Here is a 24,285-nt window from a genome sequence, read left to right on the forward strand (position 1 = left end):
ATTGCATAGTGTTATCAGACATACGCCTTAGTGTCAAGTTTTTACCCTACGTATGCCTACGATTTTCGAAAGTTGCCCTCGATTTCTCAGGGTTTCCATCATCAGATCCTGACCTGGTGACAATGGGACCACCTGGGAGGTAAACCCTATCAAACAAAAAAAAATTTTGCAAATCGGTCGAGGCGTCTCTGAGTAATCGGTGAACATACATAAAAAAAAAAAAAAAAAAAAAAAAAAAAAGATCTTGACGAATTGAGAACCTCCTCCTTTTTGGGAAGTCGGTTAAAAATCATTTTTCGCGCACGTCCGTTATAGCTTTTTGTTCACTTTGGCCTTTTATGATATGTTTACTTCATGAAAACTCTAAGGAAAAAATCGCGCTCGCTTCGCTCGCGGCTTCATGTACATTAGCACTTCATTTCTGTGCATATCTTACTTTTTGACTTTGCTTTGTTAATTTACAGTGGTTTTTGTTTGTTTTGTGTCCTTAGACTAAAAAAATTTCGCGCTCGCTTCGTTCGCGCTTCCTTACATATGAAATGTGTCTCATGCGTCAACTTTTTCAACGGGAAACCCACCAAAAACCATTAATAACATATTTTACTGAAATTAAACATTGCTATAGATATTTAATTTCGTTAGTTTAAGTTACCCATAATCTGTTCTAAGCACTTTGATATACATTATGTTGGTACCTACCCATTAATCACAATCTTTCAATACATAGGGGCCACTTGGGTAATGATTGCACTGTATTGATTGATGCCCTAAGCAATTGCTTAGTCTGCTTATGGGCTAACCCAGGACTTCTTAGGTTACTCTAAGACTTAGAGCATTTCAAGTAAATAAAAAGTTATGTGTAATATGTTATGTACCTGTTGCAATATTTATGTATCCAAAAGGAAGTGCGTTTTTTGCAATCGGAGCGGTGCATGTACATATTTTTTTCTGTTGGACAAGTAAAATGGATATGAATGGGCGGGGGGGTCCGTTCCCCCTTTACCCCACCCCTTATATATTTTTTGACAAAACCCAGTATAATATGTAGTCGTAGGGCGGCATAATCGGTTTTGCACGCGGGCGAACAAACAGCTAGCGGCGGGCCTGTCTAGGGCTAGCGTTTTTGGACTGTTTGTAATATTAATCTTCAAAAAGTTTTGATTTTAGCCTGCTCTGAATACTTAAATGGCGTATATATTTTGTTTCTTTATCGAGCTGTATCGTGCATTTCATGAAATGAGCAAGTCTACTATGGTACGACATACGTATATACGCACTGCCTACTCGGTTGTAGGGTCGGCAACCCTGCTAGCACATTACTCACTATGCTTCTGTTGGTGCTGAATCACACTAATTTATCTTGGACCTAAACGTATTTCTATGGCTGAATTACTACTTAAGCTTTCGAGTAACATAGGCTTTTAAAGCACATTAACCTTTATTAAATACAGCTGTTTCTGATGCGATCCCTCAGAGAAACGCCGAGCATAGCTCTTTCCATAGCCCGCTGAGCGACTTTAAACTTGTGGACCAGCCGTACCGTCAGTGAACCAGAAATGAGGTAATCCGTCAGAGAACCAAGGTCATCGACATAGCCTACCGAATCAGCAAGCTGAAGTGGCAGTGGGCTGGCCATATTAGCCGAAGAACCGATAACCGTTGGGGTAAACGAGTTCTAGAGTGGAGACCGCGCCTCGGCAAACGTAGTGTAGGACGTCCTCAGGCACGGTGGAGTGATGACTTGCGCAAGACGGCTGGCAGGAGCTGGATGCGAGAAGCCGAAAATCGATCTCAGTGGCGTGCACTTGGAGAGGCCTATGTCCAGCAGTGGACTGCGATAGGCTGATGATGATGATGATGAAATACAGCTGTTTTACACAGTTTCGCCGTCGTCCCAGGAATTTCGGAGCCTTTATGGAAAACAGTCTGCTTAGGTATAAGGTTAGATGGAAACCCCTTCCGTGTTCTTCTCTTCTCTTTCTTTCACCGTTGGAAAGCTACACTCTTCCCGAGTAACATGCGCTATATTTTATCCCGGTACAAACAGTAGTTTCATAGAAAGCGAGTTAAACCCCACGAAAATGGTATACGGCTATAGTATCAATCTTCAATATTGCAGGTCCTAGTCTGTTTAGTAAAAATCTCAAATTCTTACATTACATTAACAAAGTAATACTAGTTGTGCCTACTAACTTGCTTACTAGCTAACTACTTACTTACACCAGTAATTTACTAACAAAAAAAGCTCGAAATCCAGTGTATAAAAGTAATATATTCTAATAACGCCGTGTTCACGGTCACTGTATAAAACCTTGTGTTGAAGGATGGAACCGCTTGTACTGAACAACTTTATTGAATGTTTCTCGTTTAGCCGTTTGGGCTTTATATTGACCATTTAAGAAATCGTTTTATTGTCCAACTAGCTGTTTTACTCGAGTTCTGAGGGAACTACTTCGCGCACCCTAAATTATCGGAGTACATTGAGCTGGACGGACACATAGGCATATGTAAAATCAAACAGACAAACAGAGTTAATTACCTACTTTTGCATGTGTAATATTAGTAAAGACAGTTTTTAGGTCTTCAGATCTTTTTAGATCTTCTGCATCATCATGTAATGCTTTGGATGAACTACAACCATTTAATTGTACAGTGGTCAGCATTAACCTTTTTTTCTCAGTGAGGATAAATTTTACGTAATTGAGAAAATCCTGAAACTTTCAGAACGAAAAAAAATCTTGCAAACAAGCAACATTTTTTTTTTTACAACAAGCTATCAGTGTCACCCACAACTTCACAACATATTTCCATTTTTACAAACTGCCTTCATCCCTGCTCATCTCCTCAAGCTTATTATAAACATAGATGAGACATTAGCAAATAAACTCCCAGCATGCGGTAGCCTCGCACGTTTCTAACATCGCCTAACAATATGCCACACATGTAATGTACGCTAAACTCTTAATTAATGAAATTATTTCAATAGCCACATGTACTAACACAAGGTTGGCTTTATTCAAATTAACTTAGTATTGTAACTCATTCCAAAAAAAAAAGTATAGAATATGTAAAACTGTTTTTTCATAATAAAATTAACAAAAATACTTTTTATTCCAAATTAGAATGAAAATAGAGTAAAAACATGTTGCCCTCATTCCTTTCGGCGCCGGATAAAATCATCACACACTACGTATTTCTGAACATGACATCGTAACCTAAAATACCACCAATAACAGTAAAATCCGCTGCCGAACGCACCTTGGCGTAATTAAAAAACAAAATTATTCCACCCCATGTGATTAACGGCGCCCCCCCCGACGCCACCCCACAATCCCCCCCATTTCTTCACACAATGGTCAGTTGTAACACAACTGCCTTACAAGACATAGCGTAGCCTTAGAAACTAAAAACAAAACAATAATAAACAACTATTTTTTAACAAAAAATTACAAAAAAATCATGCCAACAACCAATCCAGTGTTTTTAATATTCTAATATAATTTTTTTTATGTACAAAGTGTTGAATATGCAAAATTTTCGCATCATGGCCGAGAAACTAAAATCTAACCTTCATGTGTACTTTTTTCACAAGGAAACAATGTTCAATCTGTTATATTAATTTTATGTGTGTGTGTGTGTGCGTGGGTTCGAAATTCAAAAATGACAGCAACGATTTATTTTCGCGCCAGAAAATTAAAAATGGTGGCAATTTACGTTTTATATTACGTGTTCAAAATAAAATTGAAATGATGACGTTCTAAATGTGTGCTTTTGTAAAATATTAGCAAAAATGTGAACTAGTGACTTGGAATAATTGTTTTGTAATAAAAAAATACTGTTTTAGTGTGTGGTGTGTGCCCTTAAATTGGATTTAAATTAATATTAAGTAAGTCTCGTTTTATACAGTTACATTAATTGTTGCAAAAAATAGATGTCGTGTGTGTTATCTACGTAAAACCTGTATTTTTAGAACTCAAACAATATTGTTATGAGTATAGCTACCAAGTAGTTCCGTGCTCCACTTTTTCAAGGGTCATATTTTATCTTTCAATCCTAAAAACATAAATAAGTTCTTATTGGTCAGGTAATATTTTACGTTAACGTTTAATTTTTTATGCTTGTAATATTACCATTTACAGAAATAGATTTTATTTCCTTAAAACACTCGGATAATCTTGAATTTTGCCGCCGATTACGCACATTATATAATATATAACACCTCTTCCTTTTTTAGGTTTTTTAAGTCCGTTTTCTTTACCCACAACTCCGTGAAGCTTTTAATATTTAAATCATGAATAGTCCTATTTTAATAGACACTATGAAGGGAACAAGCTTTCACGAATATTCCGTATAAACTATTCCACATACCCAGATAAAAACTTCCTAGATAAATGTTCTAGATCAGTGGTTCTTAACCGGTGGTCCGCGGACCACTGGTGGTCCCTGGAGGCATTCCAAGTGGTCCGCGAAGCTTAGCTTTGACGACGTTGCTATACGTTATCTAACTTAATTTTTATCGACTTGTAATTGCGAGCGGGGGTTTTCGCATGGACGTACATGTATCGGGTGTGTCGTACCTAGTCCCCCCATTCATGAAAATGTATGTTTGGGCTACATTTTACGTAATTTTGGTTTTAAGTCTTAAAAAAGAATTAAAATTTCACGCTCGCTTCGCTCGCGTATTCAGAAACCGTATGCCCTTACCTTTGCATTTGTCAACAAACAAAAAGTTAAGTACGTTTGGGCTAAATTTTACGTAATATTTGGTTGAAGGCCGATAAAAATTTCGCGCTCGCTTCGCTCGCGTATTCAGAAACTATATACATATTTTGCCATTTGTCAACAAACAAAAAGTTAAGTACGTTTGGGCTAAATTTTACGTAATATTTGGTTTAAGTCCGATAAATTTTCGCGCTTGCTTCGCTCGCGTATTCAGAAACTATATGCCCTTATTTTTGCATTTGTCAACAAACAAAAAGTTAAGTACGTTTGGGCTACATTTTACGTAATATTTGGTTTAAGTCCGATAAATTTTGCGCGCTCGCTTCGCTCGCGTATTCAGAAACTATATGCCCTTATTTTTGCATTTGTCAACAAATAAAAAGTTAAGTACGTTTGGGCTACATTTTACGTAATATTTGGTTTAAGTCCAATAAAAATTTCGCGCTCGCTTCGCTCGCGCATTGGAAACTACATAGGCAAGTTTTTCTTTAATTGTATTTGCACACAACTGCCGACATGCGTTTAGCTTTGAGTAGAACTGACCCAAAAATTCAGATATTTTTTTTGATACATAATAAAGAAATGAGTGCTAATTTAGGTAAACCGATGAGGTGGTCCCCGGCAAGACAAACTTTAGTAAAGTGGTCCCTCATGTCAAAAAGGTTAAGAACCACTGTTCTAGATAAAGGTTTTTCATATTCATATATATTTTTCATATATAAATCAGTTCAGTATGTTCCTGATATTCGCATGTTCAAATAACCAAACTTTTTATTATAGATCATGGAAAGAAGCTTACATGTTTTTTATCAATGCCCGCCAGGTTAAAAATACCTACCAGGTTTAAAATATAGAAAGACCTGGAGGCATGCGTACCTAGGGCTTTTTTGTTTTTCAGTAACTTGTGTACTTAATTGTTGTAAATACAAGCGAATCCGCGAAAAAGGCTAGTTTATTACGTTAAATTACTAACACGCTGTTCACATAACCTTGTAGGACTTGCAATTGACTAAAAGTCTAGACTTTAGTCCAAGCTCAAGGCGAAAATTTAAAAGCTAGCCAATTCGTTTTACGAATTAATTTGAGTAGCTAGCTATTTCGCGCGGCGTTACTCGCGTCTTAAAGCAACTACTAACGTGACGTATCTAATTTTTTAAAGCTTTTTTGATGTTCCATTTAACATAGTAATAGATTATATATGTATCTATTCAGAGCTTTCCAAATCAGACCAAACTAGAGGTTAATGTACGCTGCAATAACGTAACATTGATTAATTAAGAATGAAACGAAATAAAGAAGATAATTAACCAAATAAACTATTCAGCTTCGAATAATACTAGTATCATGTTGTCATTTAAATATCTTTGGCAGTCATTACGGATAGTACAAGCCAGAAAGTCTAACCATGGCAACTGGATTGAAGAGAGATAGGCAGTCGCTCCTGGTAAAATACTGGTACTCAGTTGCATTCGGTTAGGCTGGTTGCCGACCTCAACATAGTTGGGAAAACCCGTAAGTCTGTCTTGATGTTGAAGATCGTTCTTACTGTTATATTATTAGGTTCTACCAGCGGTTTCACTCGCTTCCTGAGACAACCAATTCCTCCGCCCGAATAAAAAGCTTCTGTCCTACAAATATCTATAGACGCAGAAGTCTTGGCAGTTAGTTTACTTCGCATATTAGTAGATTAACAAAAATAAAGTATTAAACCTTTATTTTTTTAAACACTATCCAAACATGTTCAGTTAATTTATATTCGTATTTTAACAACCTAACCTAACCTTGATCGTAAATAAACTTGCTACGCGTCGTAGCACTTCGTAGCCATTTTGCTACGAGATCCTTTGAACATGTTTTAGGTACAAATTGAAAGACATGTTTTGTTGTAACCCTTTCCTTAGATTAATATATTATTTAATTATGAAGACAATAGTTAAAATGTCATATTTTTCAATTATTCTACTTATGGTCTTACTAAAAAAACTTAAACATGTCCCAAACACTTGTATAAAAAAAGCTGCAAAATGGACCTTATTTCAACGTTAAAATCTAACATTTTTTTAGACAAATGTTAAAATGACGTTAAAAAGTTTTTGTGGTAAGACGGTTAATGTTTATTTTTTGGCATTGATCATTATATTATTTAACTTTGAAGCATATTATAAGTTCTATTAACCCGCATTGAGCAAGCTTGGTGATTAATGCTCAATCCTTCTCTTTGTGAGAGGAGGCCGCAGCCCAGCAGTGGGAAGACAAAAAAGGCTGATGATGAATTATAACATGGTTTGAAAAAGGAGGAGGAAATAAACTTATATTTTTCTTGAATAATAAACGCAAGTAAGTTGTGAAGTAAATAAGTAATTAGCTGTAGGCTGCAGGGCAGTTTGTCAATGTTACAGACGACCTTGCTCACTTGCTTGTGTCTAAAAACTTTTTAATTGACTGTGCACTTGTTAACTCAATCTAACGCTTTTACTGAGAATATTTTTAATACCTATAGTCAAAATATCTTTTCTTGAATATGTAGTAGGTACTTGCTATTGCTTTATTTATACCGTAAATGCGCTTTCACGCCAAAATTATTGAACGGAATTAAATGTTGTGTTACCTATTTTTTGGCCATACCTCGATGACACGTTGTAGGTAGGTACAAGAGTACGAGATAGATTTGCAAAAACGTTAACAACCAGTCTTACCAAGGGGCGTTAAAGAGGTCAGATAGGCAGACGCTCTATGTGGCACATAAGGTACTCAGCTGCATCCAGATAGACTGCAAGCTAACCCCAACATTGAAAACGGCTAGACAGGTGTGGCATGGACGCGGATGATTGATAGATTCAGGCAGTAGGAAGTGCAGTTTGCTGTAATTCACGAAACTGAAGGTCACGGCAGATGCGTCTGTTATGGTACGTTCACACGCGCGCGTTCAAATCAACATTCAACGGGCACAGTCACGTTCACGAGCGTGTAAACGGTACGCCCGAGCCCGTGAACGCGCCCGTGCCCGTGAATGCCGCGAACCGGGCGAGTGTCGGTTTTTTGGCAAAGTTCAAAGGATGAATGTGCGGGCGCCCGGCGACTGTTTACACGCGCGCGGGCAGTCAGTCTCTCCTGCGCTTTCGTGACGACTAAACGTTCTAAGAAAGTCGCTACGATCGGAAATTACAACATGGCGGAATGGTTAACGTCGTTCATCATTTTGATTCTTTTTCCAATAAAAATAAGTTAACCCAAAGGCTATGACAGCAACAACACCGAGATCCTCGCTGCTCGCCATTCTTGCACTGACTGACACGACGGCGCGCGTGTGAACAGCTTGAATATCCGCCTGCCCGCGACGGGCTGCACGCCGCGCAGCCCGCCAGGCAGCCCGCCGGGCTGCGCGGCGCGCGTGTGAACGTCGCATTACACGGTAACACGTGTAACTGCACGCATGCGCACTGCACATGCCGATGCACCGGCTAGTGTCATGTACCTTGTTTATAAAATTACATTCACTTGCCATTAAAAATGAATAAGTAGCTCTGTATATACCTAATTCTGGGTATTCAACATTTACTGACAATATTATAAAAGCGAAAGTAGCCATATCAGTCTTTTCTAGGAAGGAAATCGCAAAAAATACCCATCCTTTTTCTCCCGCCTGAAAAGTTAAGATTTTTACACTTACAGTTTTAATTTTGAGGCGTCGATATCTGTAAACAGCAAATTATTCTCAAATCTATTATACATACATTAGTAGCACTATCTACTCTGACTATCCTACTTGATATTCGACAAGTCATTCCTATCGACGCGCTGACAGGCTTGTCCTACATGCGAGCTACCTTATCTGTTACACTATTAATCATAGCTATGCTATACTTAGTCAAATTTAATTATAATACGGATTGTGTTCGAAAATATTGCTGATAATATTATTTTTTCTACGCGGCAAGACTAGCGATGATCTTCTAACTTACAGATTCCTAATAAACTCTTTTGCTGATTTTTTTGTAAAACCAATTGATTGTATTATTTAATTAACCAGTCAATCAAAGTACTTAGAATGGCCTGTTTGTCAAAAAATTAAACATCTTTGCAATCCTATAAATTACTCGTGTGTAAAATTGCTCAGAGCCTAAACCGCGGGCCTAATCTGAATATAGAATATTCTAATTTTGAGTACAGCCGCCGCTAAAAGCTAATAACAAAATATTCATATAGGTTGGAACGTACGTTTCATGTCTGACCTAAAACTTTTTTGGTGCATCATAAAAGTAATTAGGCATATATTTTATGTTAATTAAATGCAGTCATATTGCATTCGACCGTCGCGGCGAATGAAATATTTCGCTGTAATCATGGCAAATTATACGCTAAATATAAATTTTTCAGGCTGAAAAAATCCCATCTTTCATGTTTTAATTTTTAATCAACAACTGACCAGCAGGCGATGCAGTTTTTCATTTAACTTTAGAAAGCTTTTTTAGACGGCTCCTGTAGACTAGGTAGGCCCCGGACGAAAACCGGTTGCGTAGTTTTGAAGATTTAAGCGTACAAAGGGACATAGGGACAGAAAAAGCGACTTTGTTTTATACTATGTAGTGATTACAAAACCATACCACTCTTCCTTTCCAACCTACAGTGTCTCTTACTGGTTGTAACCCATATTAAAGCCCATTTAAGTCAACCCCCTTAAACTGTTCTTCACTTTTCTCCAACTTCTTTAAGATACTAACCCAAAGTCTCATCCTCTAGCAAGAAGACCATGTCATCGCAGAATTCTATAACACCCCTTCAACCACCCGTAAACCCCCAAAGTGGTAACATTCAACCCTCGCGCCAGTTAAACAATAAGTGTATATGAGTGGTCTCCCACAGTAGTACTGAGTCAGCTTTCGACTCCGTGAGTCACTGAACTTGATAGCGCCGCGTCATGAGTAGCGTCCGCAGAGACGTTAGTCAGTTTATGTGAATTTCTTTTTAGAATCTAGATTATTTTTAGATTTCTAGATTATTCTATTTATTTATTTGGATAGAAAATTGATATAAGTGGAAACGCTACAAAGGATGAGTAAGGTCAACAATGTACATATGTAGGTTCAGGGCTTTTTGACGAAACGGAAAACGGTCTAACTCAGCTTATTCAGATATCGTAACAGAAAAGTTGAACATTGCCAAAAATCTTTTGATAGCTGTTTTAAATCATATGAAATTGTATTAATGTAGAAGCAGTAATTTATTTCATCTTCTCTATCTCTAATGCAGAAAAAATGAGCTATAACCACAGTTCTTAACAAAACATAAATTATTTCATACACGTTCCTACTTTCATACCTCATAAGTCAGGGTCGGTATATTGACTTTAACTAAAGCAACAAAAATATTTACAATATCCTTGTGAAACCCTTGAACTTGTTATGTTATAGAAACTGTAGGTATTGATGAGGTTAGCAAAATATAATGCATGGAGTTCGTTGTTATTATTGTCAACTTGCTCTTGATAGTGGTTTTACTCACGTCCCGAGGGAACGACTTCCCACACACGGATAATAGTAGCTTATCTGTTATTCTGATATATAAGCTATTTTAATGCATAGTTTCATCAAAATTCATCCTCTAGTTTTTGCGTGAAAGAGGAACAAACATGCGTACATACAACAAACTTATACTTATATTTTTGACGTCCATAAGTGCTTGTAAAGGCCTAAACGAAATAAAATCATTTGACTTTGACTTTGAAAGAATAAGTATAGTGATGGTCATGCTATAATATTATTTAGTAGTAATTCTTTAGGTTTTTAGGTGACAAGGTGACATAAGACATGGTGACATTGAAAATCATAGAAAAAACCTAATTTTAGTAATCATTTTAATTGTGTACAAGCGAAAAAGTTTTCTATACGACATGTTAAAAACAAATTGAATTCTAGCAGGAATAAAAACATAAAAAACCTTTTATCCTTTACAAGCTTTCTTCTTTTCATTTAAAAAAAAGATTTTTCGATGTCAAAGTCGTGTATTATTTGTAAAGCATAGGTATAAAAACCTGTAGGTATATTTTGACTTGATGAGACGCATGTACAAAGACGTTTTGGGCTATAACAATAAAATATACTTCTATAATTCAATTAAGAAACAACACTGAAAAACAGACACATCATAGTTATTTAGGAACTCATCAAGATTCCATTTAAATTTTTACCAACCTTAAAAACTTTCACCCTCTTATATTAATACACCGATTAGAGTTACACCAAGGAATGAGAAAGGAATAACCACACATTTTCTCCAGTTTAACTTGGATTAACCCTACTCCGTATTTATTACTAAGAGGGATACAGTTTAATCTGCTATCGCTACCACACTCAGTCCATTTCGGATCGATAACACGTGCACTGTACTATCGGTACTACTGCACTCGACAAACATTCGCTCACCACTAGCCGGTAACCAATCAAATGTCTGCTTTACCGGGAATAACTAAGTATTCATTCGATTTCTGCTAACACTGACTCGATTTCAAAACATCGATTAGAGGGCATTTAATTGGATTTTATAGTTGCTTAGAATATTTTCGCAGGAGAATCTGAAAAAAATATTCTAAACTAGCTTCCGCCCACGGCTTCGCTCGCGTAGAGTTCGGTTATATCGCGTTTCCAAGAGAATTCTTAAAAAGTTCGTGATAAAAACTATCCTATGTTCTTTCTCACGGTCAACTCTATCTCTGTACCATATTTTACTAAAATAGGTTTAGTGGTGTAGACGTGAAAGCGTAACAGACAGACAGACAGACACAGTCACTTTCGCATTTATAATATTAGTAGGTATAATCTGGGATTGTGTAAATGTGACCAAATGAGATGTTATTGTACCTAAATCTATAGGCATTAATACTAGGTATCAAGCTGAAGATTGTTTGGCTTGTTGGCTTGAAAGCGCTAATTTCAGAAACCACTGGGCTGATTTGAGAAATTCTTTCACTGTTAGGTACTTAGATAGGCTACGTATCGAAGAAAACTTTGGGCTACTTTCTATTCGGGCGTGCGTAGTAGTTCCTACGGGATTCGGCTGAAACCGCTGACAACAGCAAGTCTATCTATATACTCCATTGGCGTGAGTTTCTTAACAAACGCAAATTACGCGTTATTTATCCAAAACCGCGAATAATAAACATTTTGAGAACTTATTAAATCAACTTAGCAAACCTACACCTATGTCAGTAGAAAATTATAACTCCTTAATGAACTGCTGTGCCAAATTCGCGAAACCCAATCGTGAACAAAAATAAACAAGTCAAATAAACCTACATATGTATATAGAGGTATATATGTAAATAGCGAAATTTCAGCAAAGTTAACAAGGACGCGTGATTGATTGTAGTAATTAGCGAGGTTCCACAGCTATTCATTAACTTCGTACTAGTGGCGCCATCTGACGGCAGAGATTGTTCACTAATTAAATAATGTTACTATCATCATTCTTTTACTTTTTAGTTTCACATAATATGTTCCGTAGGAACTTTGTCATTGGCGCACCAAGATAAAAAGTAGTCTGTAGCTTTCCTCGATGATTTATTTAAGCAAAGTTTAAGCAAATGAACAAGCAAACTTCTCAGTTTTATATTATTTTTTATTTATTTATTTATTTATTTATTTATTTAATCTTACCTAAAAACTATCATTACAGATCTATGATCCAATGCGACAGAATGGCCTTACAAACGAAATCCTAAATGTACACCTTATAAAAATAGTTTTCAGACTTAATTCTTAATCTAAGTAACTTAATATATATAATGCAACTTTAGCGAATTCACTCAAGTCACACCACAATACATCAACCCTCTCATGAATATGATTGACCACACGTATGGCTCTAGTGAGGGGAGTTCTTGCCATTAGGTTGGTCCTGGCAGCAGGCACAGCGAGCAGGGGTGGGCGTCGCCGCCTCCACACGTACCGGTCGGGCACGCATAGCTGCAGGTGCCGCAGCACCCCCGGGTTATGCGCCATGCCACGTAACAGCTTCACCACATACGCTACGAGTGAAAACTCCCGTCGCACCCTTAAAGTGTTATACCCTACCATACCCAAAACGAATAGTGTAGGGTACATCAATGGAAACAATGGATATACTCCATACAGCTTGTAGTACAAGTGTCTGGTAAATTTATTTTGGATGCGTTCCAACATACCGCTATATTTTGCCTCATGAGGAGCCCAGATAAATGCACTATGTTCGAGGTGACTTCTGACTAATGCGTCATATAATACCTTAAGTGCCGTTAGGTTGGTGAACCCCTGCGACTGCCTGAGTACGAAACCCAGGTTTCTGTATGCCTTCTTACATATCTTATTGATATGCTCACGGAAGGTTAGTTCCTGAGAGAAGACTACCCCTAAGTCTCGTACCTGAGACACCCGTTGCATCGGCACATCCTCAACCTTGTATTGATAACTCAAAGGAGTCCGCGAGCGAGTGAACGACATCACCAAACATTTAGCAACATTAAAATGCAGTTTGTTGTCATTGCTCCATTCGACCACTCTGTTGATATCATCCTGCAGTCGTTCACAATCCGCGTGATCCCGAACCTCGAGCAGCAATTTCAGGTCATCCGCGAACAATAAACAAGATCCATGTCTGACAACTTCTGGCAAGTCGTTTATCATTATAATAAACTCTAGAGGCCCTACATTGCTGCCCTGGCTCACGCCCGATCTCGTGTAATACGGTTGAGATACACAGCCATTGTAGTCGACGTATTGCTGACGATCTTTCATATAGCTGGCGAAGAACTTTAGTAGAGGTAGTGTACATCCAACCTTCGCGAGCTTTCTTAACAAGATGTCATTATCCACCGTATCGAACGCCTTTTTAAAATCAAAGTACGCAGCATCCACCTGTATCCCCGAGTCCACTGCCGGCACCACCTGTATCATAAAGTTAATAAGGTTTGTAGCAGTGCTGCGTCCTGGCCTGAATCCATGTTGCGCATCCGACAGACGCGCACGCATTTGTTCCTGAACGGAGCGCTGAATAGCCGACTCTAGTACTTTAGCAGGTGTGGCGAGTACAGCGACCGGTCTATAATTACAGGTATCTGAAGTTGGTTTTCCTTTAGGAACTGGAACAACGCGCGTGATCTTCCACCTATGAGGGAACGTTGCTTGTTCTAAACATGCATTGAAAATGTGATGTAATGGCTCCGCCAGAACTCTCCCACAGTCTCGAAACAGGAACGCTGGTATACCGTCCGGGCCAGACGAACATTTTGGCTTGAGACTCCTAAGCGCCTGCTGGACTTCTGCGAGACTGAGTGTCTCAATGTGTACCCGTGCACTGGTTGCGCCGGCCTCCGCCAGCGCAGCGCACGCGTCTAATTTGGGTGGTTCCTTGCTGTACACAGACTCAAAAAATTCTGCAAACTGCCTTGCACACTCATCATCTGACAGATGTTGACCTTCTTTTATGATACTCTGCTTACTAAGTGTTTTCCTTTTAGATCTAATGTACTGCCAAAATAATTTCGGATCCTTTACAAACTGACACTGAATTTTATTTTTATGTTCTATATGCGCGATTTCTATTAACTTTTTTATACGAGTTCTACATTCCGCAAATTTATAATAATCACTATCCAACTTCGTTTTTTTGAATTTTTTGTGAAGTCTGGCTTTAGTTTGTATATTTGTTATTATATCACTTGTGTACCATACTGGGTAAACGTACCGCAAATTTCTACTACAAAGCTTTTTACGGGGTACGCATTCATTAATAGTACAATTAATATTATCATAAAAGAAGTTCAACATTTCTTCTAAATCATGCATTCCATACATCATGCTCCAGTCAATGGAAAGAATCCTAGAATATAACAATTGAAAATCAGCTTTATTCCAATTCCACTGTGGTCTACTATGGTGAGTACTAGAATCGCGGGTGACGGCGGGTGTCGGTGGGGCTGCGGCGGGGCGCACGCTTACCGCTAGTGGCGGGTGGTACGCGTCTACCGGCACCAGCGTCTCATCCGCCGCCGCCACTGTCACCCCCCCGCTAATGCCTGCACTCAGGACCAAATCCAACTGACGGCCTAAATGGTTATGTACTGTGTTACTTTGAGTGAATTCGCAATATGACAAAAAGCATTCGTAATAATTACTAATATTAGCAGGACAAGAATACAAATTAAAATCGCCAATTACAATAACTTCTCTATACTTATCGCACAATTTTTCTATTATTCTAAATAATAACATGTAATCATTTTCTGAGCTACCTGGCGGAATATAGATAACACAACACACAAATAAAAAACGTTTATTTAAGTGTACCGTTGCACAAACCAGTTCGAAGACACAAGTGTCTATTGACGCGTCCAAGATAGGAAGTTGTCGCAGCTCGAACCGGTGTGTGGCCACTAGAAGCGCGCCGCCTTGCTTTCGACCATCCGCTCGATCACATCGTAATATATTATATCCTGGTGGAATAATTTCCGCGTCTTGTATAGATTCACTGCAGCCAGATTCAGTAATTGCGAATAAGTCCGAGGCGGAGGCCATTAGATTATTTCTAAAGTAATCCAGCTTAGTGCGTAGACCCCTTACATTTTGGTAATATATTTCAATTACATTATTACTTATAGAACTGGCTATTTGATTGTTTCCGAAACCAAATCCATTCATTAAATTCAGCGTTTAGTGGCCATACTTCCGCATTATTCAACAAGGTATAGTGTTTTTCGGATACGCCTATAGTAAAAGATGAGTAATCTCGTGCTGTTCTATGCTTGATCTTCTCAATTTTCATAGGCGCGTCAGGCCCACACAGACTTTTTATGTAATCAGTCATAGCTTCTTGTGTGGTTTCCGGATGTAAGCGCCATACATGCAGATATTTCATTCTTTCCATAGCCACAATCCCTTTAATTTCCGTATTTCTTCCAATAGTCACACTTTTAGACAAACGATTAGGTTTTTTATATTGTACAGTAGTCCAGCCAGTTTCTTCTTCCTGCTCCGACTGTTTAACAGAGTCTGGAGGGCCAGTATAACTCGCCTGTGTTTCAAGTACCGTAGTAGCAGATTTCGTGGCCCCACGCTTGTTTGCATTATGGATTTCGGCTGTTAGATGGTTATCGTTATTTTTTTTAGGTTTTTTGGTTTTATTTTGACCAACGGCTTCAGCAAATTTTAATGTAGAATGAGAGCTAGTGGACGCCTCTTTCGGTGGTGGTACGATGGTGGATGATGTTTGAGATTGGATATTGCGAGCCAATTGAAGGTTGATTTTTTCTTCTATTACCGTCATTATTTTAACTAATTTGTCCAGATCATTTTTTGTTTGCATATATTGATCTTGCATGAGCGTAATCGCGTTGGCCTGAGAGTCCAAGCGGGCCATAACCTCCAATCGAAACTGCCTAAGTTCATCCAGCAACAGGGAATCTATGTCCCTTGAAATTGTCGGCGAGAATTGGACCCGGCTACCTCGCTGAGTGTTCACATTATCAGGTGTCGTGGTTGCGTGTAGTCTGGTGGCATCCCCTCTAACTGGAGTATTTACATTTCCGCGCTTTGGGTTTAAGCAAACACACTCCGGACATACCCATTTCTTTTTATATGCTAGGGTAAATGTTTTAAAAGCATCCAGGTTAATTTTGAGACAGTTCAAATCATACCCCTTCATGCATTTTTCATTTGAGCATTCCATAAAAAAGTTATCTGTTATAGTTGAACTGCAAGCGCCGCACTTTTTCTCCATTATGTATTTTTGAATTATCAATCAAAAATATGTGGATATGTGAGTGTAACGCCAAGCGTTGCACGGTGAGGTGACACAGCGCGACGCAGGATGCGATCCTTTCCAACTAGCGGACACCGAGCGCCACCGTGTACAGTGGGCGGAGCTACTGCGCTGTCGGACACAGAGCGACACAGATCGCGACTCTTTCCAACTAATTAACACAGTGTTCTTCTTTATGATCGTTAGGGTATTTTTAAAACTTGCAATCGAAAGATGGTTATAACTTGAGAACCACTTGTTATTATTAAGTTCTGTTTTCACTACTACACAATACACTTGTAGTGGAATGTCACAGTATATTTCACTTTCGCTTTCTTTCACTACTATTAGTATAGATATAATAGGTAGCCAATTCCCTCGTTTTTCCTAAGCTCTTATGAAATCCTTCCTAAAGAACTAAGAATAGCCCAACGTCTTTTGCATGCTCAAATAGGTATATCTACTTACCGAACAGCATTCGTCACAGTTATTATAATTTTGCACAGGGTATTAAACTGACTGACATGTAAAATTCCCTACAGATGAAGTTATTATGAGAATCCTGAAGTTTCTTGTATATTTAAAAGTGCGGTACAGTTCCTCTTTTAAATACATACATTTAGTTATTTTAAGACCCTACTACGTCTCAATCTTCATCCTACTTCCCAACCAACCAAACCAAGCAAGTTGGTGAACCAAATAACAACGCCGCAAGCCCATAAGCACCATATCTTTATGTTGAGTCGACATGAAACCTTATTATAATGTCACCTTCGAACTAATGCCCATAATTATTGTTTCGCAAAACTTTGTTTAATACTGGGTTAGTGAACTGTTGTCTTTTGGATATTAGAATATGGTAATTGACGTCATCCATTGTTTTTTGTATAATTTTGGGAAATTATTTGATGAATGAACTTAAGTATTATTTTTGTGGGTACAATTGCTTCCAAAATAATAGAATACCATATCAATTGTAATTTGTAATATCCCCATTTAACATGAAATTTATCAAGTCAACGATAGACGATAATGTCGATAATCCTTAGTAGCACCACCGTTAAGAAAGTAGCATAAACGATTTTTGACTAATTCATTTATTTTTTGCAAATTCACAGACAGAAGTTTACACTAAGATAAACTAAGATTTGTTTGGACTGACTCTCTCCGGCTACTACGGAATACATAGCTTGATTTTGATCCAGTGATCTATAAGATGTTTAAAAAGACACAAGATCGTGAAGGCGTATTGAATTATACATTTTTACTATACTAACTCGCTTCTGCCAGGGCAGCGGTTTCACCCACGTACTTCTCCTCTTCCAGATAAAAAGTCTTCCTCAATCAATGAACTATCTAAAGCTGAAAGAATTCACGTACATACAAACAGTTCGGCTCTATATTATTAGTACCTAGATGGAAAGCAAAATCATCCTTAACTGTGGTGATCAATACCAAAGTGTAAGACATTGATATAACCAAGTTCCCCACACTCATATTAACCAAAACAGCTCTACATTTGACACCGTTACACAAAGTATATATTAAAGCAGTCGCCGGCCGCGAATTCACGGCGGCTACCAAGGACGAGTCCTTGGGTCAGTTTCCTCAAAACCGTCTTATCGCTCCATCTCGTGTCATGGACAAGGGTACGCACTTCCCGCAGTCGGTTTACTATTTAATATCACATTACGTGTGTGTGGAATTAAATGAAAATTGTTTGAAGGATTAGAAACTTCGCTCTTAAACTTTAAACCATTCACACGCGTTTTTCAAAATTCTACGTTGATTTCACTGTATGTAGGCACGGCGGTCAGTGCTGTATCAGTATGGGTAAATTACAAGCACATTGGGTGTTACATACAATAACTTGCTATAAAGAAAGGGGCATATATTAACGACTAACGTGGACTTGACTATTTTTATTGACGTACAAAATGTGTGGTGCGTATCATACCTGCAACGAACTGACAAGATCTATTGCTTGATTGTCAGACCCAGTTCTTGCACAGAAGGGACTAGTATTTTTTCCAATACCCATAAATAACCAATGACTTTTTCAAACAAAAATGATCCACTTCAACAAAAGAACAATTAATAAGCCCCACACCTACCTGACGTGCCATGATAGGAATTAAATCCTCATTTACCTCCTGACCTTCACTCTTGGCTGTCTGCCAAGCCTGACTTGAAGAGGTGGTCGTGAACTCGATAGTATCACGGAGTAAGGAAACATGAGAGGAAGTGCCATTACGGAAAATCGCCTAAGAAAGTAGCGCTCCAAAATGCGAGTGTGCTGGGGCCGAGGAAAGTTACTATTTTCGCCCTTATACGCCTTCTTTGGATCCGAATATTTTTTGTAATACCAAAAATCGTTGATATATGTCTCAAAAAGAAATAGTAAAAAAATGAAAAAACATGTTACTGCAACGTTTTTTAGCTAGCCATGTATTGTCATCAGAACTCAGAGCGTGTGCAAATCGAATCGTTCCTCCTAATCGATGGCTGGGAAGTGGGTCAAATTAAGATTCTTAGATTTTCTTACATACATACTTACAAGTGAAGCTAATATAAGCATGTTAAAAAACCCGAATGCCTCGTTGGTTCATTTGTATCTGATAGTTTTCAAAATCAAAAGTCAATTATTCAAAGTCGGCTGAAAATCTGCACTTTCCGAACGTCGCAAAAGACAGCCCCCAAAACGCCCGCCCTTTACCATTTTTTTGGTCATGCCCGCCGTACACATTTGATCTAGAAGAAGGCGCTTGACCTACCTGGATTATGACATCTCTCATCTTTCCTTCCTCCATGGTTAGTCCTCATCCGGTTGAAACTCGCTATATCTGGGACTGACGAATGTGTGTAGTTTTTGTTTTAGTTCCTATGTCAACAGTTGTAGCAATGTGTTGGCAGAAGGCTGTTAGTTGTACCTATGCGTCAAGTTAAGGACTGATTGAACATATTATGATGGTGATTTAAAATAGGGGTTTTCGACTTATTTATTTCATTTCATTTGCATGTTGAGACCTCCTCAACCCCTTTGTAAGTCACTCCAAAACATGGAGGAACTAGTTATGACAATTGCTATTAGGATTCATAAGGCGCAATTAGCCTTTGTCTTTGACAGTTTTTTAACTAAATTAAAAATTTCCAAGCTATTAGTGGAGTCCACTCATGACCAGAAGCCTGGCCTATACTTCGGCCAAAGAATATGCATTGCCATTCAGCGTGGCAATGCAGCCAGCCCTTTGGGTGCGATCCCTGTTGACAGCGATGTGGATGAATTTTTTGATACATAATTTAAAATTTTCCTTTTTTTTATTTTTGTAAATTGGTATGTATATTGAAAAGGCATGCATAAACAGGGATTAATATGCAGAAAACTGTGAATAAAATAAATATAAATGAAAAATATTTTCTTTGTTCATAAAATTCTTGCTGCATATGGAAGCAACGACCTCTGCATATAGGCCATATAATTAATCCTAAGTGCATATCAGAAACACGTTTTATGAAGTTTAGTAAAAAACAACGCGTGACCACTAGCGGCTTGGAATAACAACACTGAGTTATGTTCTAATAGTTAGGTTTGTGGTGTAGACTGAGCGACGCGATTGCTACACTCAAGATAGTTTTACATTCATAGAGAATTAAGTTTGGATTATTTTTTTTATTCTTCCATCTAAAAACATCTGGAACAATCCGTCCGGATGATCTAGGGCAAAAGTAAACCTGTTTCATAATACTGACTGAATTATGACTTTGCTGTCCTACTTGCTCTAGTAGTTTCAAGAGAAAATCTTTGATTTTAACGATGATTCTAGGTAGGGCGAGTAAGATGCTGAAATAAATATGTACTTCGAGTTTTATATGGAAACAGCTTTTATCCTAGATACTTAATTTACATTTACGGTGAAGCAGAGTGGTAGGCATACGCATAGCTTGATGTGCTGTTCTGATGGTTCATATTCTGTCATTTAACATCATCCCATCCAAATTATTAAGGGGTGTTTATGTATGTTAAGCAGCTGAACAGATTCTGTAATATGGCTTATGTATCAGAATAATCCGTCTACTATACTACTCAGGTTTATTAGGAGTAGTTGCCAGCAACGCCATGCCATCATTTCACTCGGGCGTTTGTCTCAACAACGACATAAACATCGCGTTATTTTTAAACATCGCTTCGCATATCTTTAACTCCACCCAATTCTTACCGCAGAAGTATGTAAACTATTATGTATAGAGCTCGCTGTTAATGCATATAGCAATAACTGGCAGGTTTGTTAATATCAACGCAATTGAACCCAGCGGGTCATTGCTCAGCATTGCAGTTCACTTGTAGGTAAATGGGTACCTTCGGAAATTTAATTTTCAGGACATGTTATACTGTACTCACCTATGTTTCTTCTCTTACTATTAGATAAGAGTATGTTTATTTCTCTTTGTTCATAAAAAGACATGTTTTATGTAAAAAAACCTAAGATTTTAAAGTTATTGAAAACAATACGTTGATTTTCTTATCAACGTGTGAAGTTGTCTTGTGTTGCGATTTTATAAGACTAGATGTGCGTGTGGATGACTAGAGTACATTTCATGCGAATGCATTTTTTAACTCAAGTTTTGGCTTACATGCTTTTGGTTTTATAAACAGGTTAATAATATACATACAAAATGTTCAGAAAGTATGGTCATGAAGATTTTTACTTATTCCACTTGATAGGATCCATGTTTTGGTCGATTTCTTAAGCAATTTTTTTTGGCAAAAGTGCTCGTAAATAGCCCGTTCGAAATGCTTTTAATTTTTGACTACCTACACGAATCTACAATTTGACTCCTAAATAGCTAGAAGATATAATTGCCGATTAGCCAGTCATATGAATAATTCATGAAAACGAAATAACTTGCTATCATTCTGACAGTTTATTTAAACTAGAGTTTTCTTCACGCAAATGTATTTATAGCCGCTGAAGTTTTTCAATACTTACATGATTTGCAAAATAAATAAATTGTTTTTATTCAAGTCATGCTTAGTGTTTGTTATATTAGTTAAGTTTGCTTGTTAGTGTTTGCAAACTGTGATGTGTTACAATTATTATATTTTTAACGTTATAAAACGTTTTAAGTAGGTACCTTAACCTACTTAAAACGTTTTATAACGTTACTTGTCAAAAATAGGTTCTGATAAAATAAATGGACCAATACTCATAAAATCAGTATACATAGTAAAAAAACTAAATGATTTTTATGCAAGACTAGCCGTTTCCCCATGGTTATACCAGCGCCGTGGTAACTACTGCCCGTACCGTCATAAAATTTTTTGTTACTCGGGAAAAGTACCTTTCCAACAGTGAAATAATTTTTCAAATCTGTTCTTTAGGGTACTAACACCCCCTTTATTTACCTACTAGTATAGATATCTTATGTATCGAGAAATTTTTAAGTTTCCCATTTGATTTTGGCGAAACAGAGGGTGGAAGCTTGTTGTTAATAATATCAGATTAACTAAAAAGCGTGAAACTTGTTGCTATAAATACATGCTGTAAAGAAATAACAATTATTAAATGCTGTAAAGAAATAACAATTACGCCAACTCTCAATTATTGAATGTTGAGCCATCTAATTGAATAATTGTTTTTAAATGCAACAATAAAGTTACAAGGGCACATCACAGTCACTGTAGAATAAAAGACCATGTTGTAATTCTGTTGATTTGGTAAAAAATCACCAAAAATACTGCTTTCTACGTGGGAATTTATCAAATGTTGACTCCCGCTGTGGGTGCAGCGTGAGGGAGTGTCAGACTCTTACTGACTAAACCCACCATGTTTCTTCTGGAGCCCTGTGAGTACCAGGGCCGCGGAAACTTTTATGTAAAGTAAAAAGTGGCCTATGTCCTAGGCTCTACTAGACTATCTGTGTATGAGACTTTTAAATCGGTTCCATAGTTTTAGTGCAAAAGTCAGATCAGTCAGACAGATAGAATTACATAATATGCATATAAAATATTAACTAATTAACAATTAATATACATACACTACTTGCTTACCTTTGAATTATGAAAGTGTGTTATTGTACCTCACTAGCTGTGCCCTGCGGTTTTACTCGTCTGTAGGCTCAATTTATCTCGCCAATAATTTGCTGTTTATGCTTGTCTTCTTAGGAATAAAGCGCAATGTTGACAAAGACTATAATTTTGCTGTTACAAAGACAATATTTATTTAAAAATTAGACAGATATTAATGAGATTTTAAACTAGCCAACGCATCAACATTATATCTACATAAATTACCTTCAGCAGGTGAAATCTCTCACCAGTATTTGGGGGAACTACTCTGCATATCCATCTTAATCCTATAAACTTCCTAGGTAAACAGGCTATCTAACACTGAAACAATTTATCAAATCGTTCCACTAGTTCCTGAAATCAGATTAAACAAACAAACAAACTCATCAACTTAACACATAAACATGTTGAAAGTAAAAAGTCTAAGTTCATCACTCTCAGACAATCCCTTCATAGCCTTGACACCCACGTCAAGAGCTGAGCTATTATAATTATTTATTATGGAACTCACAAATAGGCCTACTCATCTACTCGTACTGACGTGGGATTCACGTTGCAACAATGCCTCTTATATAATGACTCATCTTTTGTTAAGTGAATTCATTATCTTCGCCAGCAGATGAACCTACCCGAATCTATCTTACCAAGCGAACATTTATGTTGCCCGGGTAACTGGGTTGAGGAGGTCAGATAGGCAGTCACTCCTTGTGGCACACTGGTACTCAGCTGCATCCGTTGGACTGGAAACCGACCCCAACATAGGCCCGGCAGAATAATATATGATGACCATTAATTAATTGAGATTTAATGAGGAGCAACCTATTGTGATAAGGTTGAAAACTTCAATTTTTAATTCCAAAACATGTTAAGTAGTAGGTATATAAAGTTTATTTGTTTACTTATCTGAATACGTCTAAAATGCCAGTAGGTACATATCTAAGGGCAAGTTAGTAGATTCTTTCCTTCAATAATGTTTTTTTCAAGAACTTGGTGTAGTTTATCTAACAATTCACTTTGCACAATTTTAGAATCAACTTTATTTATAGACTTGTCTTGCCATTTTTTGTACCAGTACAAGGATTTATTTTTAATCTAAATATTAATTGAAATAGCCTTGGCTACTAAGTCTAACATAAAACATACTATATTTAGATTAACTCCTTCAGTCTGCTGATTACAATATTATAAACACGGAATATATTATATTCTTCATTGTATTATTTCAATGTTTTATATTCACGAAAATGTCAGAAGTTATTTTAGCAGGATATTTTAACGTGCCCACTAATAACTTCAATATTTCTTAATGTTAAAATTGTTTTTAAAATTCTCAACCCTTCTAGCTTTAAACGCTCTCTTTTTTACCCGACTGCGCCATGCAAAGGAGTATAATATTTTAATATCTAAAAATATCATCATCCTCCGAGCCTTTTTCCCAATCATGTTGGGGTCGGCTTCCAGTCTAACCGGATTCAGCTGAGTACCAGTGCTTTACAAGAAGCGACTGCCTATCTGACCTCCTCAACCCAGTTACCCGGGCAACCCGATACCCGTTGTTTAGACTGATGTCAGACTTACTGGCTTCTGACTACCCGTAACGACTGCCAAGGATGTTCAATGACAGCCGGGACCTACAGTTTAACGTGCCATCCGAAACACAGTCCATGGTGTCTAAGATATGGTCACGAAAGTCGTCTTTGGTCCTCGTGGCCCCTCTCTAAAAGGCA

General features: G+C 37.6%; 1 protein-coding gene across 1 annotated transcript in view; it reads left to right on the forward strand.

Annotated features, from left to right (window-relative positions):
• Positions 1-3,350: 3,350 nt before the first annotated feature.
• The window catches only part of LOC124642978 (protein stum-like), a 75,592-nt gene continuing 54,657 nt past the window's right edge, over positions 3,351-24,285 (forward strand). Inside the window, exon 1 of the mRNA XM_047181805.1 lies at positions 3,351-3,886. The gene's annotated coding sequence lies outside the window, so the exon portion shown is untranslated. The remainder of the gene's footprint in view (positions 3,887-24,285) is intronic.

This window comes from Helicoverpa zea, chromosome 26 (assembly GCF_022581195.2).
Source record: "Helicoverpa zea isolate HzStark_Cry1AcR chromosome 26, ilHelZeax1.1, whole genome shotgun sequence".
NCBI lineage: Eukaryota > Metazoa > Arthropoda > Insecta > Lepidoptera > Noctuidae > Helicoverpa > Helicoverpa zea.